At 56.8% G+C, this 12,517-nt stretch overlaps 1 protein-coding gene across 1 annotated transcript in view; it reads right to left on the bottom strand.

Moving 5' to 3' along the window:
* The window catches only part of AXIN1 (axin 1), a 74,641-nt gene extending 73,049 nt beyond the window's left edge, over positions 1 to 1,592 (bottom strand). Inside the window, exon 1 of the mRNA XM_027882797.1 lies at positions 1,466 to 1,592. The gene's annotated coding sequence lies outside the window, so the exon portion shown is untranslated. The remainder of the gene's footprint in view (positions 1 to 1,465) is intronic.
* Between the last annotated feature and the right edge of the window lie 10,925 nt (positions 1,593 to 12,517).

Raw genomic sequence — 12,517 nt, 5'->3', positions numbered from 1 at the left:
TTTTGTATTCAAAAACCTTTTTGGAACTGGAGGGCAATTAGAAATAGCCTAAAGTATGAGATTCTACACCAATTACCAGTGAAGGAAAATGGCATCTCACCTCAGAGGGACACATGTCACCTCCCACCTTGGGCAGGGAGCACCCTCAGTTCTGAGGCAGGAGCTGGGGTTTGACTACACATCCAGCAGTGGCCAAAGGGGCTGCCAAGAAAAAAATGTCCCAGGGTGGAAGAGGAGGCTGACATCTCTCTTTTGGACTGCTGGCAAGATGATGGTTGCAGAACAGGAGGAAGAAAGTGTACTAGCAGTCACGATAAAAGTGTTGATGTTGTGGTGCCAGGAACCAAGGGCATCCTGAAGGGCTCAGCTGGGGTGAGGCACCCACAGCTCAATGGCACTGCTGCCAAGAGAATGAGCAAGTAGAGCCACAGGACATGGCTGGCAGAGGAACAAAGCAGAGAAGTGGTCATGGGTACATCCAGGCTGGGAATTGGAAGACAGCTCCTGCCTCACCGGGAGGGATGGATAGAGCACATCCCCGTGTGGGCAGTGAGGATGCCCACAGCCAGCTATGCCAGGGGCTGGGGCAAGAGTAGAAGTGGGTGATGCTGATTTAAACCATCACAGCATCTCTTCTTGCAGGTCTAAAGATATCTCCCCACCCTGGCTGTGTCAGCCCCTCAAAGCATCCACGGAGCAGCCGGAGCAGCTCTCCAGGTCCCTGTGGTGCAGGCCTGAGTGTGCCACCTTCTTTGGATTCCCCACCTCCACGGGACAAACGCGCCCAGACGTGTCAGTTTGCCTTGGATCTGCTTCTAATGCTGACCAAATGGGATGAAGCACTGTTTGGACATCAAGCTTATGTCTTTTTGCTCAGATCCTGCTCTTTCCTAAAGTCTTCAATGGAGCCTGCTGTTCCAGGCAGTGGGAAGGTTGCAGGGCCTGGCTGCTCTGGGTGCTCCCATTTTTCCAGTTCACTCCTGTTCCCATGTAAGTGCTTGCTTGCAATTCGCTGGCTTCTGCTGGGGGTCCCTGCTCTCCCCCCTCCAGGTACAGAGCTGAAGCAGGTGGATGGGGCAAAGGTTTCTCTTCTCACTCCTTCTGTCCCCTCCACCCCAGATAACCCTTAGGGCCCCATCCCAGCCCTGGGCACAGAAGAGAAGAGTATGACCTGACATGGGTGCCAGGATCTCGTTGTGTCCCCCAACACTCCCCACCTGGCCCCTGAGCTGCTTTTGGGGAAGAGCTCCCATGTCTGGCAGAGCAAAGAGACCCTGCCAGACCCCTGCAAAATCTGAGACCCTGCTGCATCCACGACTGCCCTGGTTTTGATCAGCCCTCTCTGCCAAAAGCTGCTGCACACACACTCAACCAGCACTACCAGTGCTCGATGCTCTTTGTCCCCAGCCAGTGAAGGTGAACCCTCCCCAGTGACACCCCACCCCACACACCTCCCTGCACCCACCTTTGGGGTCTGTCCTGGGTCTGTGCCCCACACTCCTGCCTCTCCATGCTCTGGACCACCAGGCTCGCTGCTCCTCTCCGAGGGCCAGGGGTGGGATGCTGTCCATGCACGTCCCAGCAGCGCCACTCTGCAGAGAGAAGAGATATCAGCTCGTTCCTGCTGGGGCCACCCTGCCCAGGATATGTTTGCAGGAGCCAGGCCAGGCAGGGACACCCTCTTGTCCCCCACTCACAGGAGAGGATCCTACTCCCATGGTCCTAAAGGACACACTTCATATCTTGGCCCTCCATAAGATGGAGGTGTCTGGAGTGGGCTCTGATCTGCTCTGATTGTGGGGGCTCTGGAGTGGTTATCCTTACTGAAATGGTCCTGGGGGGAGCAGCAGTGTCAGGGGGACATCCCTGTCCCCAGTTCCCGAGCCCTGCTGCAGAGCCGGGGCACACCCACCTGCCCAGGCCACTCCTTGCTTGCCCTGTTCTCTAGTGCCCCCACAGCAGGACAGGAGGAGGTGGGTGCATGGTGGGCATCATCCCTTGGTTGGAATACAGCTGCCTCACATCACTGACAACTGAATGGAAGCAGCTGGTTCCTGTGGCAGGGTTATCCCAGAGCAGCCCATGGTAATTCAACCTGCTTGGTTCTGCTAGGAGATGGGGATCTCCTTTATCTAACCATTTGTGACCCCAACCTGGGCTACAGGAAGGGAGGGGAAGGCTGGTGCACTGCAGAAATATCAGCTGGTTTGCTCTCCCAGGTCAGTTTTACAACTCGTGTAGCTTGGCTCAGGTGTGTTCACCAGCCCAGCTGGTGAGAGCCAGCTCAGTGCTCAGCGGTGCCTGCTCTGCCCTGCAGCCCCACAGATTTCCAGCCCAACCTTTTGGATGCCATCCCATCAGCCTGAAGAGGGAGTGCTGGTCCCCACCCCCCTGGCTCACCCCCTCCCGGGGGGTCAGCTCTCCCAGGGAGCTGGCGAAAAGTTTTGTGACAAATAAGGTGTGTTGGTCATATTTTGTCCAATTTTCAACCTCTGGTGGCCAGGCAGTGGCCAGCTGTACACGTGCTGCTGGTCTGTCGGTGCCTCTGCTTGGGCGAGGCTCTTCCCAGAGGTGAGGAAGACGGTCAGCGAGCTCTCTCTCTATCGCTCAATTTTGGTTTATTGTGAGTCCACCTAGTGGCCCATGGGTTTATGGTCAGCTTTGCTTCGTACAGGGAGGCTTGTGAGGACATCTCAGAAACACCCCCTTGCACCCAGGGCAAGCTCTAGAAATCATTTAACCTGCACGTGTGCCTGGCAGGTTCAGTTTAGGTCTCAGCTCACCACTGTCCTTCACCAGGAGAGCTCCCAGCCCGTGAAGTGACAACAGCAGCTAAGGTTGTGGCTGGTTTGCTCAGGTCCAAACCCCAGCCAGACCTGGGCAAAGGGTCCCTGTGATCACACTGGGAGCTGCTGAGAGAAGCCCCATGGCATTAACACCCCTTATTTCTCCTGCAGAATGATTTATTTCAGCCTCAAGACAGGGCATCAGATGCCCCAGTTGCTTCTCTGAGTGATGCCGTGCCCTGAGGAAGCATTGACTCTTCATGCCCAGGCGGCCCAGCAGCCAAAAGCTAATTACTGGTGGCAGCTAATTGCCAGTACTGGGCTGCTGCTGGCTGCCCATGCCAGGCAGGAGGTCACGCTCTGCCAGCCAGAGCCCTCACTGGGCCCTTCTGTGGCACAACACACTGAACCACAGGATCAGCTCTGCCCTGGCTGGGGGGCCCCTACTCCTGGCAGGGCACTTCTGAGAGCCCCTCTGCTCTTTTGGCTCTCTGGTAATACAGCCACAGACCCTCTGGGACCTCTCCCTACCCCTGTTGGGACTCCAGCTTCCAGCGCCCCTTTCCCAACCTCCCATTTCCCTGTAGCTCCTCCAAAGACCCCAGCTGCAGGTTGGGTTTTCTATCCTTTGCCATCTCCCCTGTGGTGTGGGCAGAGCAACCACCCTGTGCCCACCTCCCCAGTGATGGCCACCCCTCCCAGCTGAGGTGGGGGACAGGACCCCTGTGCTGCTGTGCCACCAGCACTCAGTGAAGGCATCCAGGGTTCAGCACGGGCAGGTCCTGGAGCCCCTCCACCCCCAGTGACCTGCCTGAGGGTGCACCACCCCAGGAAAGGAGGTTTCTCTGCAGGGTTCCTCTTCCCTGGTGTGAGTGGAACAGTGCCAGGAGAGACTCAGTGCTGATGGACACCAGCTGAGGTCCTGATCAGCCAAGCCAGGGTGCTGGACCCAGCCCAGCAGTGACCCAGGGGTTACCTGCTTCCTTCTGCAGAGAAGAGTCACGACTGATGAGCTGGGGGTGCTCAGTGAGATCCATTTACTCATGCACTTGGGGAAGAGTCCTCAAACTCTTCTGCTGCTTTAGCTGTCCCAGCTCAAGCCCAGCCCGGGAGATCATCTTGGCAATGACTCATCTCAGCATCAGGCGAACAGATGTGGAGAGTGTTGGTCTCATCCTGACACAGAACTGGAGAAATTGCTCACAAGATCATTCACTGTGGGAGGAAACTCGGAGAAGTGTGTTTGGGGGTCTCTTTCTTTGGAAAGGTCCAAGACTTGCTCCACAGCCAAGGCAAACCTGTCCTGGCATTGGATGCCAGCCTGGGATTCCCTGTCCCCTTCTGCTGGCACTTCTGGGACTGTCCCCTGTGCTCATCACTTGTCAACTCTTTGCCCTGGGTGGGAACCCCCAGGCTGCCTCTCTCCTAAAATCCTCTCCCTTCCCACCGGAGGGGAACTGCAGTAGAGCCAAATGCTCTCAGGGACAGGATTGCTGGGAGCAGGGAAATCATTGGGGTAGAGATCATGAGCATCCCACAGGCCTCTTCTTCTCTGGAGAGGAGGCAGCAAAAACTGCTCATTGGAGATGTAAGCATCAGGCTGGGCAGGGGTCTCAGGCTTTGAGAGTCCTATCTCCTCCTTGGGCTGTCTTCCATAGAAGCTGCTTCCCAGTCCTCTGTCCTTTGTCTCCATCAGGACACGAGGGCTCCTGCAACTCCCCTGCTCTGCAGGGCTGGAGCCACCATCTCGTGTCCAACCCTCTCACGCCACTCGTGCTTGTGCCACCCGTGTCCTTCAGCCTGTGCAGCTCCTCTTCGCTGTGGTGGGCGCTGACAGCAGCCCAATCCCTGCAGCCTCAACTTGTCTGACCTCAGGGCTCTCCTGGTGTTTCACTAGAGGATGGATTCCCACTTTGGCTGTCCTGCTGGGCACTCTCTTGTTAACGTGTCTCCTGCCAGAAGTCCTTCCATGGACAAATGTTGGCAGGCACAGTGACCAGCCTCCAGAGAATCCTTGGCTGGAAAATGCAAGCGAGTCTGGCCTGGTATTGTCATTTGTTCTGATCCATTATAGTAACAGAGGGCCAAAGCAAGAGAAAACACATGGCAGGGGATGGTACAACACCAAATCTTGCCAGTCCTCGAACTTGGCACCTTCCTGCTGCAGCAGCTTCCCTGGTGTGCCAAGGCTGTGTCACGGAGAACATCTCACAGAGAAGCTTGACAGGGGCTTTGATTCATCCTCCCACACTTCTCCAACCCTCCCAGGGCTATGAGGTGGGGTGAGTGCCCGTGGTCTGGAGGTGACCACCTTGTGGGCAGTGTCCCACGAGACCCCAGGCAATGCCACAGTCCATCCTAGCCCACCTGAGCCTTCTCCTGCAATGGGATGTGGAGCAGAAGTACCTGCCCAGGAGGTCTCCCTTTTCCCAGTGAAGAGGTATTTTCAGATCTCCAGCACTGAACATCTTTAGCTCAGCCTATTTATCTTGGTCTTGCATTCAACAGCTGCCCAGAGCCTCTGCAGCTCCATGTGAAACTTCTGCCTGATGGAAATGCATATTTTAGCCTCAGTTGTCATCCTCTGTCTCCTGAGAGGTTTGTGCTCCTCATGTGTCAGTCTGGCCTGACAGCTCCTGTGCTGGGGGAGACCTCTGCATGTGGAGCAGCTGGGAGTTCTGAGGATGCCCTGGCAATGATTGGAGCAATGGGCTGGGTTGGGTAGTGAGGCTCACTGAGCCCCCACTGTGCTTCAGCTTTCAGAAAATATGCTCCTTCACAGGCAGCATCCACATCTCTGACCCCTGCCCTTTGGATCCCTTGTTGGGTCTCATGGACTGTCCAGAGCTGGTGACTCCCAGCTTTGTGCCTAATCCCTCTGTATGTGCATCCATTCCCTGCAGAAGCTTTCTGGCATTGGCCATTTTAACCACACTGGAGGGGAACAGGAGTTCTGGAGGATTCCCAGCACCTGCGAGCGCAGCAAGAGGAGAAGAGCTCGAACCAGGGCTTGCAGTGACAACCAAATCCCTTGAGGCCATTTCCTCCCTGGGTCATTTATGCCTGTCAGTGCCCTGTTAGCACTACCCAATGGCACAGGTAGTCCCTGTGCCCACCTTAGAAACCATCTGGGGTGGCAGCGACCCCCTCCCTGAGGAGAGAGGCTTCTCTCCTCTGCTGTCCCTTGTCACGAGGACCAAACCCCGGGCAAGCCCTCTGGGCTCTTTGAAACAAGTCCTTTTTGTCCCTCCATTGCTGTGTCTCCTTTCCACGGTCTTACTGAAGATCCTCATGGCTACACCTGAGCCACTGGCCTTGAATGAGCTTCCTGCAGCAGGAATAAGGACATTTTGGACTCAGTGACATCCTGGGAGAACCATGGGCTCCTGAGTGAGCTCACCCCTGCCAGAGACCACAGTTCATTGCTCTGCAGAGTTCCCTGCTGGCTCAGCCCCATCCTCATCCCATGGCCACCAGCACCTCTCCAGCCACATATTTCACAGCCATTTTCAAACTCCACACATCCAGCCTGTCCCTCTGTCCCTTCCTGCCCTGCTGTGGACCAGGCGTGGGCCCTCACCCTCACCCATCCCTGCCCTGGGGGAGGAGCAGGGACAGGCAGACATTGCTCAGGACAGGCTGTTCCCAATGCCTGCGGAGGGTGGGTGCCCAGTGTCCCCTGCTCACCTCCAGCATCCACCTCGACCCAGCTCAGCTCAGTCCCACCGGCTCCCACCTCCTGCAGCCCGAACCCCCACATCAGCCGGGCTGTGGCCGTGTCATCCCCACTCACGTCCCACCTGCCCTCTGCCGCCGTTGGTTTTATTTCCTTCTCAGGTTCCTCGGCTCCGGTCTCTGCTGCTCCGTGTTTGGAGGACAAGGTCTACCCGGGCTCCACTCTTCGCTTCTCCTCCCTGGTGGCACCGGCCCTTCGCAGTGCAGGCGGTTCTATTCCCGCATCAGTTGTATCCCATGTCCTTATGGAAAGGTGATTCCCTCCATCCCAGGGCAGCAGCACCTTCGCAGGGTAAGTTGCAGGGGGCTGTGCCAGCCCAGGATGGCTGATCTGGGGGGAGCCGCCCCAGCTGCCAACTCCCCGTGGGAACCATCACCCCAAAACCAGGCCTGCCACAAACCTGGCCTTGCAGCCGTCGCTGCCCCAGGGAGGAGGCGAGGAGTGGAGAGTCCCAGTGGGGTCCTGGTGGGGTTTCAGGGCCGGCCAGAGCTGGGAACATCCCTGCCCTCTTTGTGCTCCCCTGGAAAGCGGCGCAGTGCAAACATCAGCTGGGTTCTTTGAAATGAAAATAAAACTGATAAAAGTCGGGCAAATCCTCCTCCTGGCCCCCACCGCCGGCCCGGGCAGTGGCTCTTTCTGCCGCCGAGCCGGCTCCCGCAGTTATCAATACATTATGTATGCCGGTGTCCGTCGGCCAGAGCCTTTTGTTGATGCTGAATATGTCCTGGCCAACAAAAGTGGACTGGATTAGCCACAGTGGATTAAAAGATTTTCTTCTTGGAGTTTACCTAATAATATAACAATTGACATAGAAGGTCTCTTTGAACCCTACACGACTCTCTTATTTTACCATCTGTGAGTTTGCTCTCCGTGCCGCCGATGGGGCGCCCGGCTGCCGGTGGTGCTGGTGGTGGGAACGCCGCCCGGAGCCGAATTTGTCGCCGAGCAGAAGGAAACAGCCCGTGTTTGAAGGGAGGCAGCGGGAATGGAAAGTGGCACAACTTCTGTCCTCCTGCCTTTGTCCTCGGCCCTTCTGCTGGTGGCTCACCAGGCTGGCGATGCCGCGGCATGGGGAGAGAGGAGACCCAAGGAGTGGGCTCAAGCGGTGGGGAAGCCACCCGCTCATCTGCAATTCGAGGTGCCTGGAGAGGTCCCGGACTGGATAAGCTCCTTTATTAACCATGAATTTTGGGAGAGTTGCCGAACTGTGAGCCAACAGAGTTTGCTTGTCTCGGTTTCAGCCGTTGGGATCTGGCCGCTGTCCGTGGTCTCCATTGCAAGATGGGTCAGGCAGAGGCGGCAGCGACACCGGGAAACATGGAGGGCAGTGGCAGCAGGGGAGGAAGGCTCCCCCCAGCATCCTGCGGCGCTGCCGTCGCTCGCCCCCTCCTCCGGCACACCCTGGCGTCCCGGCCTCGGGCTTTGATCTCATCCGGGGGGGCTCCATTCACAAGTCTTTCATCGCAGCCTTTGGAAATACCCGTCCTCAGAAGTCGCCAGTAATGAGATGGGGAGACGACGAGCAATTTAGGCGCCGCTCTTTCTCGCTTGCGTTTTTTATCTCCATATTCCCCCCCCCTTTTTTTCCCCCCTCTTTTTTCTTTTTTTTTTTTTCCTTTTTTTTTTTCTTTTTTTTTCCAAAGACACTTCTGGAGCGGTGCCGACTTTGTATGGGATCACCGCGCCACCCCAGACCTGCCAGGGGGGGTTGGGGGCAGGAATATGGGGCTCGTGCCTCTCAGCCGGGGGCCTTTGATGAAGCTGCTTTGCGAAATTTGATTTGAAAGGCCTACGATGGCAATTTGGGGAGAATGGTGGAGCCTTTCTCCACCCGCCTCTCTTTGTCTCCCGCCCGAAGGGGGGTTCCATTGTGGGTGCCGGGGCGAGGGGGTCGGGGCGGCGGCGTGGGTGGGGTGGGGCGGCGGAGGGACTGCGGCACGGGAGAACAATGAGCGGGAGATGGGGAGAGTTGGGATTCTCACCTGCCCGGGCGTTCGCAGTCCGCCATGACGGGAGCAGCCGCCCTGGTTGCCGCCGGCCGCAGCACTTTTTTTCCCCAGACTCTTGAACCTATTTCCCTTTCTTGGCAAGTGCGTGGCTGGAAGATGGGAATCTTTACTTTATATTGCAGCTTGGGCTTCCCAGCCTGATTGGCTGCAGCCAGGACCAAATGCTGGTCCTTCCATCCCATTGTCACTATGGCAACCGGCCCCGTTAGGCACCACCGATTTACTTATAATTGCTGGGTAAATAGTCAAGACAGGCCTCTTTCATCCCACACCCAGAGATTGCTCTTCCTCATCTCCTTTTTTCCCTACTTTTTTTTTTTTTTTTTTCCCTTGGAGGAGTAAGCCCTGAAGAGCAGCAACACTTAGGGAAACTCTTTGAAGGCTGTTGCAGAACATGGTGCCTCCCTTGGCCAGCCTTTCCCATCACTCCCACTGCACAATGCCTCTGTGCCGGGGCTTTCCTGCACCATCACACCTCATCACCATCAGCCCTCATCGTCATCCTCCTGCAAGGAGTGGTACAGTGCCCTACCAGCCACCTCTTCTGTCTCCCATAGGTATTCCACACTGGTTCATTCCAAGAGCCAGGCTGAACAGTTCCTCCATCGCCTCTTCCCTCCTTCCTCACTGCTGCCGTTAGTGATTCCTGCTCACAGCAAGGAGGATTCCTGCCAGGTAACTGACACTGCCTGGCTCAGCCAGCCCTTTCCCTGGCTCTGTGGGACCTTCTGGCAGTGCTGGCCAGGATGAGGAAGTGTGGCCCTGGCCATGCTCATCCCTGGAGCCCAGAACTGTTGTCTTCATGTCGAGCCATTCCAAGCTGGGTCTGCAAGACGTGGAGCCTCTCGTTACTCTGGAGGGTGTTAACGATGATGGACAGAGGGATACACACAGGGCTTGTCACCAGACCTGTGAGCCCAGACATGGGTTCGTGCTCATGGCTGGGTTCCTGCAGATGAGCATAGAGTCCTGGCTCCACCCTCCTGGTCCAGGGGTAGATGCTGCAGCCAGGGAAGAGCAAAGAGCCCAGGGCTTCTCCAGGGCTTCTGGTGTGAGGAACTGGTGTGTGAATCCTCACACAGCTCTACCTACCCACTCCCAGAAAGGGCTATTTAGAGCCTGGCAGATGCAATAATAAACTTCCTTTTCACATATTCCAAGAAGACCCTGGAAAGGGCAGGTCACTATCTCCAACAGCTGTACCAGCAAGTTGACAGCGATGCTCCTGGAAACAGGCTCTTTGGGAACCTGAGTAAATACCCCCAGCCTGGGAAACTGGGATGATTGTAAAGGGAAGCCTGTCTCCTAAGAGCAGCCAGCTTGGGAGGTGTCAGCAGCAATGAATGATGCCCACAATTACGCAAAGGGCTGGTGACAATGCGGTCACCAAAGGTTTCCAGGGAAGTGGAGCAGCCTGGGGAAAGGGACTGGCTGGTGGCTGGAGCAGCCACTGCCAACACAGCTGGCCCTGGGGCCGGGCAAACAGCCCACCTGGGGCCAGGGCGAGCAAAAGGAGGCACAAAGGCCTGGGCTCTCATCACCCACTCTCGGGCCAGCAGCTGGCTGTGAGTGGCTGGGAAGGCTCAGCTCAAACAAACAGAGAGCGCTGCAGCGCCCAGGTAACTGCAGGGCAGTGAAGCAACGAGTGGGTCCACACCCTGCAGCCACACCTGGGATGGTGTCACAGCCCCAGCTGTGCTCTGAGCCAGGACCTGGCTCTCCAGGCTCTGCCAAGCACGAGGGGCAGGTTTGGGAATCAGGGATGGGACCTTCAGCACAGCCCAGGGGCTGCTGACAGGCTGTGGGTCCCACTGCGCTCTGGCCCTGCCTGGGGCTGCTCTCCTGCTTGTGTTTCCTCTCTCTGTTAAAGGCAGCTCCTCTGTGAGCTGCGTGGGGGCTTGGCTGAAAGGGGATTCCTCCCTAGCTGCTGAACACAAGCTGGTACCTCCCCAGGTACCTGCAGTCTCCCAGCAAGGGGAGCCTCACCTGCGCTCGGGGTGGGGAGCAGGGCCCGGCCATGCAGAGCCCTCTGAGCATCCTCCAGCCGTTCCCATGGCAACTCCCGGCTCAGCAGCTCCCAGCCAGCGTGGCTTTAGCCACAGCCATCACGGTTTTACCACAGGCACCCACTGCCCAGCCCCCATGCCAGGGTCTTGGCACCCTCCTCCCTGTTTTCCCACCACTGCCATCCCCTCTTGCCACCCGGGACCTCCCAGTCCCTCCACAAGACACCCACCACCTGCTCCTCCTTGCAGAGAGAGGCTCCACAAGCTCCCTGAGCAAAAGTACTTCCACAGAGCCCTGCAAAGGCCTTAATTCACCTTTTTCTGCAGAAAATAAGGGAAAACCGGTAACAGGTGACACAGCATTCAGAGGAGAGCGGAGCTCAGCAGGACAAGCAGATCTGGATACAGGTGATTTCCCACCTCTGCACTTCTGGATCTGCACATCCTGGGACCACCTGGCTGGGTGGGGATCTGCTGCCCCAGTACCTGCATCCAAGGAGATTTCCCCCAGTTTTTGGTGCTGGCACACAGGTCCCATGCTTTAAATCAGTGGTAGAGAACTGCTGTAAAAAGAAAAAGCAACAGCTGCTGATTTCTAGAGGAAAAGCCTCACAGCAAGACTTGAAGCTCAGTGTTAAAAAGGCTGAGAAGTTAAAGTGTGAGAAAGAAAATCCCAGGTATGGAGAAGCCCTGCACTGGGAACAGAGTGTGACATTCCCAAAGCTGGAGCAAGGCCAGCTTGAAGTGAGGAGTAACTTTCCACCCCTTGAAAGCCTCCAAATCCTTGCATGGCTTTTAGGAGGAGGATTTAATTGTACTCAGATCTTTGGCCAGCCTTGAAACTGCAGGGACAGACCATAAGGAATAAAACAGTGGACACACGGATAGTGATGGACTGTGGGGGCAGAGTCACCTCCCATCCTGCTGGGCAGGTGAGACTCAGCTAGGAAAATCCACCTTGGTCTCCCAGAACAGCTGGAAAACAGGAGGTGGCTGGGTTTGCTGAGGATCTCTGGTTGCTCAGGGCAGTGTTAGGGCTGGCCAGGAGGAGCTCAAAAGCACCTTACAGGATTGTCCAGGGGGTTAAACAGCAGAGCCCAGCCTTTATAAAGGCACACAGGGAAAACCCCAGCCTGGCTGTACAGCAGCGAGCTGAGCTGTCCTCCCAACATGGAGCAGACACTGCTTACATGGATGAATAATCCAGTGATCATTGGGAAACACCAGCAGGGTGCTGGATGGTTCTGATACAGGGGGCGAGGATGCAGCTCCATGAAATGCCTGCTCCACCCCTCAGACCCTGAGGTCACCCCAGGGATGAGCTCTGCCCATCCTGGCCCCACCCACGCCCAGAGCGCTGCTGGAGCGGCTCTCAGTTTGTGCCGCTCCCTTTTCCCCGGCATCTCCTGTCCCACGTGCTCCCTCCACCACTTTTCACTCCAGCCCGGGGGACACATCCCAGGGAGCACCAGGACCTTCTCCGAGCAGCCCCACCCCCGGGCACCCAGAGCCTGTGGGAGCAGAGCCCTGCTCCTGTCTCAGAAATGCCATTTTCTGTGTCTGGGAGCGCTCTGACTGACCTGAACCAGCACCATTTCCAGCGTTACCATGGCGATGGCTGCCTGGGAAAGTCTTGCAATGGATGCACAGAACAGAGTCCAGCCAGGCTAAGGCTCCTGTGGCCAGTCTGGAGCTGGCACAGCTGCTCTTTGCACCCACAGCCCTTCCTCCTGCAGCCAAGGAACCCACCCTGAGCCCATGGTGTGTGGCAGGAGCTGAGGATGGAGGTAATTCCACATATCCATCTGTGCTCTGTGTGCCCAGCTCCCCTGGTCCAGCACCCCCAGTCCAGCTCAGCACGTGGCTGCAGGAGAGATTGCAGCAGGAACACCTCAGGGAGTAGAGGTGATTTATTTGGGTGATTAATTTGCATATGTAGATTTTATGAGCTGTTTTTTTTCCTTTCTTACGACTCCTTAC

The sequence above is a fragment of the Empidonax traillii genome, unplaced genomic scaffold, assembly GCF_003031625.1.
Source record: "Empidonax traillii isolate 1590-97213 ecotype Southwest subspecies unplaced genomic scaffold, ASM303162v1 scaffold111:size2041728, whole genome shotgun sequence".
In the NCBI taxonomy this organism is placed as follows: domain Eukaryota; kingdom Metazoa; phylum Chordata; class Aves; order Passeriformes; family Tyrannidae; genus Empidonax; species Empidonax traillii.
This window is presented reverse-complemented; position numbering and strand designations above follow the sequence as displayed.